This window comes from Chrysochloris asiatica, unplaced genomic scaffold (genome assembly GCF_000296735.1).
Source record: "Chrysochloris asiatica unplaced genomic scaffold, ChrAsi1.0 scaffold00192, whole genome shotgun sequence".
NCBI lineage: Eukaryota > Metazoa > Chordata > Mammalia > Afrosoricida > Chrysochloridae > Chrysochloris > Chrysochloris asiatica.
The window spans coordinates 2,327,423-2,333,422 of NW_006408710.1; positions in this window are offsets into that span (position 1 = coordinate 2,327,423).

Below are 6,000 nucleotides of genomic sequence, written 5' to 3' on the forward strand. Positions count from 1 at the left end.
GTCACACTGCAATGCTTTTGCTTCCCTACAAAGTACACCCATAAGCCTTTTCTCTAGAAACTCTTACACTTAGTGCTATGATAGTGTGGCTTTTGAAGAAAGTGATACAAAGTGTATGTTGGGAATGATCCATGTACTGTCCACTCAAGCATTGTGATATTAGTTACCTGAGTGTTAGTATCTTAAAACCTTTCACATTATCTACCCCCTAGCTCTGATAGTGTAGTGGTTACGAATCGGGCTGCAAACCTCAAGGTCAGCAGTTCAAAACCACCAACTGTTCTGCAGGAGAAAGATGAGGCTTTCTATTCCCGTAAAAATTTACAACCTTGGAAACTGTGTACAGGGTCTCTATGAGTCAGAATTGACCCACGGCCATCATGACTGACCGATTCTCTCATCTGAAAAGCTAGCACAATAATACTTTGATGGTGTTTTCTATTAATATAGATGTAACGGCAGCATCAATGGGCTCAAGCGTAGCAACAACTGTGAGGCTGGCCCAGGACCGGGCAGTGTTTCGTTCTGTTATATATAGGGTCACTATGAGTCAGTACCGACTCGATGGCACCTAACAATATCACCACCACCACCAATGTAATAGCTAATAGTCTGTGTTTTCTATGTGAATTAATTATTTAAGTAATTAACATTGACACACACCATTAAATATTCTTCAAAAACCCACTTTTAATGCTGGCAAGATACGAAATTTTGAGATCTTTTGCATGTCTTGTCCGACTGAATAACTACTGTGTGTGAGGGAACATGGTGAGTCTGTAGTTTAAGCACTGGACTGTGAGCCACAAGATTGGCAGGTCAAATCCATCAGCCACTCCATGGGAGAAAGATGACGCGTTCTGCTCCTGCAAAGATTTGCTGTCTTGGAAACCCTATTCAAAGTCGCCATGAGTCTGAACCAACTCAACAGCATTTAGCAGCAACTGTGTGTATGATGTGTATGTGTGTACATGTATATATGGAGGCCCAGGTTCATGGGTTTGTGAATGTATATGTTTGCAACTGTGAATGGTGTGTCTTCATATTCTGTAGAAAACAGGACAATGCTTCTTATTGCATTGGTGCTCTGACAAAAACATAGATGTTGCCTAAAAAACAACATAGTTGATGAGATTATCAAAACAACAATACATGATTTTATTATTAGTGCATGTTGTTGTTAAGTGCTGTCGAATCTGATCCAACCTATAACAACCCCATATAGGGTTCTGAGGAGAAGCTGGTGAGCTTGAATAACCAACCTTGTGGTTCAAACAGACATTGCAGTCTACCACAATGCCACAGCAGGATAACTGGCAAGATCTCTAAAATGACATTTTTACGAATTAATAAATTTCTAGGGCTATTTGTATGAATTCAGTGATTTCTAATACTCTGCTTATGAAACATGCAGCTCAACATTTAAGCATTTGATTGCTAACCACAAGGTTGACAGTTCAAACCCACCAGTTGCTCCTCAGAAACCCTGTACTATGAGTTGGTACTGACCCAATGTCACTTAAAAACAACAGGGGAAATTTGCATGAATTCTGGGATTTCTAATGCTCATTCTGCTTATGAAGCATACATGCTTAGCATACTAAAAGTTCTAGTTAACTTTTTCTCAATTTTAATCCTTTAACATTTAGTCTTATTAGAAACATTCTAGTTGTAAGATTTGCCCAGGACTGGGCAATGTTTCATTCGGTTGTATATATGGTCGCTATGAGTTGGCACCAAAAGAGAAGGCACCTAGGAGGAACAACGACACTTAACTATTTAGCAATAGTAGTTCTCACCTGCCTGTAAAAGATGAACAATGAATAAGGAAGACTGTAGAAGAAATGATGCCTTTGAGTTATGATGTTAGGGAGGAATACTAAAAGGACCATGGACAGCCAGAAAAACAAACAAATCTGTGTTGGGAGTACAGTCGGAACACTCCTTAGAAGCCAGGATGATGAGACTTCTTTTAATAATTGACACATTATTAGGAAGGACAAGTCCCTAGAGAAGGACGAATCCCTAGAACAAAGGACTTCATGCTTGGTAAAGTGGAGCGTGAGTGAAAAAGAGGAAGACCTCCAGTGAGATGGATTGGCACAGTGGCAGCAGGAATGGGCTTAAACACAACAACAATTGTGAAAATGGTACCGTCCGGCAGTGTCAGTTCTGTTGTTTGTAGGGTCACTCTGAGTTGAAAGGGACTCAAAGGCATCTACCAACACCAGCAATGATCACTGCCTTTGTTAAGAGCGTACTCTATGGAACCAAAACAGAAATCTCAAACCAGTTACAAAGAGATCATCCGAATAAAGTCATGCATATTCCATTATGTTCAGTCATGGGGATTCTTAGCTTCTTAGTGCAAACTCCTTCAGATGATAACATTCAGCATTCACATGTATCTCTAAAATTCTCAGTGATGAAGTTCTGCTTTAATTAAAGTTGAGATTGGTAAAGAAAGAGACTAAGCACAGGAAGTTATTAGAATAACAACATGACAGCTACCAAGGCATCCAGACTTCAAATGGATGGGAAACACATACTAATGGATACCAAATGTTTTTATTTTTTCTTTAATGTCTGGGTCTCCACAGAAGAGCTGAGGGAGAATAGTTTAAGCCAAAGCAGTGTATTTAAAGCACAGTGAACCGACTATCCAAGGAACACTTACAAAACAATAAAATAGAAGAAAACTGTATTGAAAAGATACAAATATTTCAATGAAACTTTTATTTATTTTCCAGGTAGTTATTATTGATTGCCTATATTGATTGACTTTGTGTATTCTCCTACTTTATTTGGCCTACGTAAATAACAACGTGTTTCTTGATTAAGGTCTAAATAACTCACCTTCGTTTATATTTGGCCAATATGAATTAAGACAGAGTTATTTTTCCATTAAATATTTATTTTTAATTTTCTTTTATATCATGTTTGGTAGACAAGAGTATCAGCAAATAAAAGGATGACCCCCAATACGATGGATTGACAGTGACAGGCAGAGTGGGCTCAGACATAACAACTAGTTGAGAATGGTGCCGGACCAGGCCATTTCACTCTGCTGTGCATAAGGTTTCTAGGAGTCAGAGCATCCGAGAACAGCGAGGTCTGTCTCCACAGAGGAACAAATGGGAAGACTTTTCGTTGAAGCCTGATCTATTTAGAGCACGTTGAATTACCCAACCAAGGAATGTTTAAGCCATGCTAAAACAGAAGAAAACCATTATCTTAAAATGAGAAATATTTCACTAAAACTTTTCTTTCTTTTCCTGGATAGTTAGCATCAGTTGCCTATAATGCCCACTTTATTTTGCCTATTCAATAGCATCCACCTTTTTCTTGGTAGAGTCTAAATATCTGTATTTAGACTCTGATTAAATTTAGCTTAGAATCAAAGCAGAATTATTTTCCATTATATATTTATTTGTAGTCTTCTTTTCTAGTTGTAGTTTTTGCTGTTGTTGTTAAATGCCATTGAGTTGGCTCTGACCCATAGCGACCCTGTATAGGGTTTCCAAGGAGCAACTGGTGAGCTTGGACCAACCTTGGGGTTCAAACCGACTTTGCAGGCCAGCACATGAAACCACAGTGCCACACCGGAAGTCCTCTTTTCTAGTACAAGAGATGAATTAAATTAAAATATAGTGTTGTTGTTAAGTGCCACTGAGTCAGTTCTGACTTATAGCGACCCTATATAGGGTTAGAACCTACTAGATGACATTCAACAAGAAAGAGCTGAGCCCTGAGCTGCCTGCTCTTCTATATGAGACAGCGGTAGGCTCATCAACATGGTCTCATTTGATACTTGTTTACTCTGAATGCATAAATCATGACCAAAAGCAGATGAGACTCTAGTATCAAAATTATAATTTCAAACAAATATTCATCTAAGGGAAGCTGAAAAATATTAATGTGTGCCAAATAAATAGTAAGATACTTAAATGAGTATATTTAAAGAAAAAGAAAAAATGGTGGAGAAAGCTTGCCAGTACTCAAACACACATACATCGCTGTCTTTACCAGTAGTCAATAGTTGTAGGATCCACTCTGGATTACACAAGCTTGGTTGGTTCAAACAGATCAACTGATCCTTGGAAACCCTATGCCAGGTCGCTATAAATCAGAACTGACTCGATGGCACTTAACAACAGTAGTAACGAGGTAACTGAACATTCACTAGCAAGTGGACTTAGTTAGTCCTGGGGTGGCGCTGTAGGCTAAGCGCTGGACTGAAAGGTCAGTTCAAACTGCAAGGTTGGCAGTTCAAACACACCAGTCACTCCTCGGAAACAGGTTCGCTATGATTCAGACCGATGAGATGGCACTTAACATGAACAACATCCACAAGGGATGTTCGCACCACCTGTCCTATATATGAGGTAGGCGTTTGGGATCAGATACAGCTTCATTTTTAAAAACATAAACACAAGTTTAATTTCCAATGAAATCACTTACTGCTATGAAATGTTAGACAAGTTACCCACCCCCTTAGAACATCATTTGCATCTAAAATTGGGATTGATGATATTGTTTTTAAGTGCCGTCGAGTTGGTTCTGACTCATAGAGACACTGTATAGGGTTTCTGAGGAGTAGCTGGTGGATTTGAACTACTGACCTTCCACTTAGCAATCTAGTGCTTATCCTACAGCGTCATACCAGGACTCCTATTACAAATATGATTGTCAGTTAATTTTATGACGGGTTTAACTTGGGACAATTAATACACTAAGGCAAATGACACAGTAGCAGTATAGTGGGCTCAAATGTAACAATGATTGTGAGGATTGTTGTTGTGCATACGGTCGCTATGGGTTTGAAATGACCTGACGGCACCTCCCAACCACAATATGAGTTAGCTTCAGGAGCCCTGATAACGTAGCAGTTAAGTTCTCGGCTCCTAACCGAAAGGTTAACAGGCGAGACCCACCAGCTGTTCCGTGGGAGAGATGTGACAGTCTGTTTCATAAAGATAAGTGTTCCAAGCTGCTGAAATGGCTCAAATTTACAGGCAGGATCCCAGAAAAATGGAGTTACATAGAGAAGAGGGCTCAGAAGTCTGCCAGAAAATCACCATGGGTTTTGGGATAGATTAAATCCTGTGTTGTAAATCCTAATTTCTATACTTGTCAATGTAATCCTATTTGGAAATAGGGTTTTATTTGTGATGCTAAAGATATTTTACTACTATAGAATGTCTTAAACCAATTACCTTTGGGATTTGGTGAATCTCAAGTAGAAACAAGCCAAGATAGGGAAGATTAATGCCAAGTCATATCAAGGTTGCCGAGAAACCAAGAAATAAAAGCTAGAAAAAGGATAAGAATATTTCCCCAAAACCAACACAGAGAGAAAACCTTCACCTAGAATTGGCCCCTTAAATTTGAACTCCCACCTCCTTAAATGTAAGAAAATAAATTTGTTTTTTTAAAACCACCTACCTGTGGTATTTCTGTTATAGTAGAACTAGAGAACTTGATTGTCTTCGTGCAGAACCAGAACATAGACCACGAGGCGGTAGTCTGAGCAAACTGAGGGAATACTGAAAGATTTAAAACCCGGATAGATGTACATCAGGGTTATATGTCTTTACCAAACTTACTCTCTCTGTATGCTGAGCAAATACATTGAGACGCTGGACTATATGAAGAAGAATACAGTATCAGGGTTACCGGAAGGCTCAGTAACAACCTGCAACATGCAAATGGCACACCCTTGCTGGCTGAAAATGAAGAGGACTTGAAGTACTTACTAATGAAGATCAAAGACAACAGCCTTCAGTCTGGATTACAACTCAATGTAAAGAAAACAGGAATCCTCACCATTGAACCAATAACCAATATCATGATAAATGAAGAAAGGTTGAAGTTGTCAAGGATTTTGTTTAACTTTTATTCATAACCAATGCTTATGTAAGCAGTAGTCATGAGCTTCAAACCAAGTATTGCATTGGACAAATCTGCGGCAAGAGACCTCTTTAAAGTGTTAAAAATATG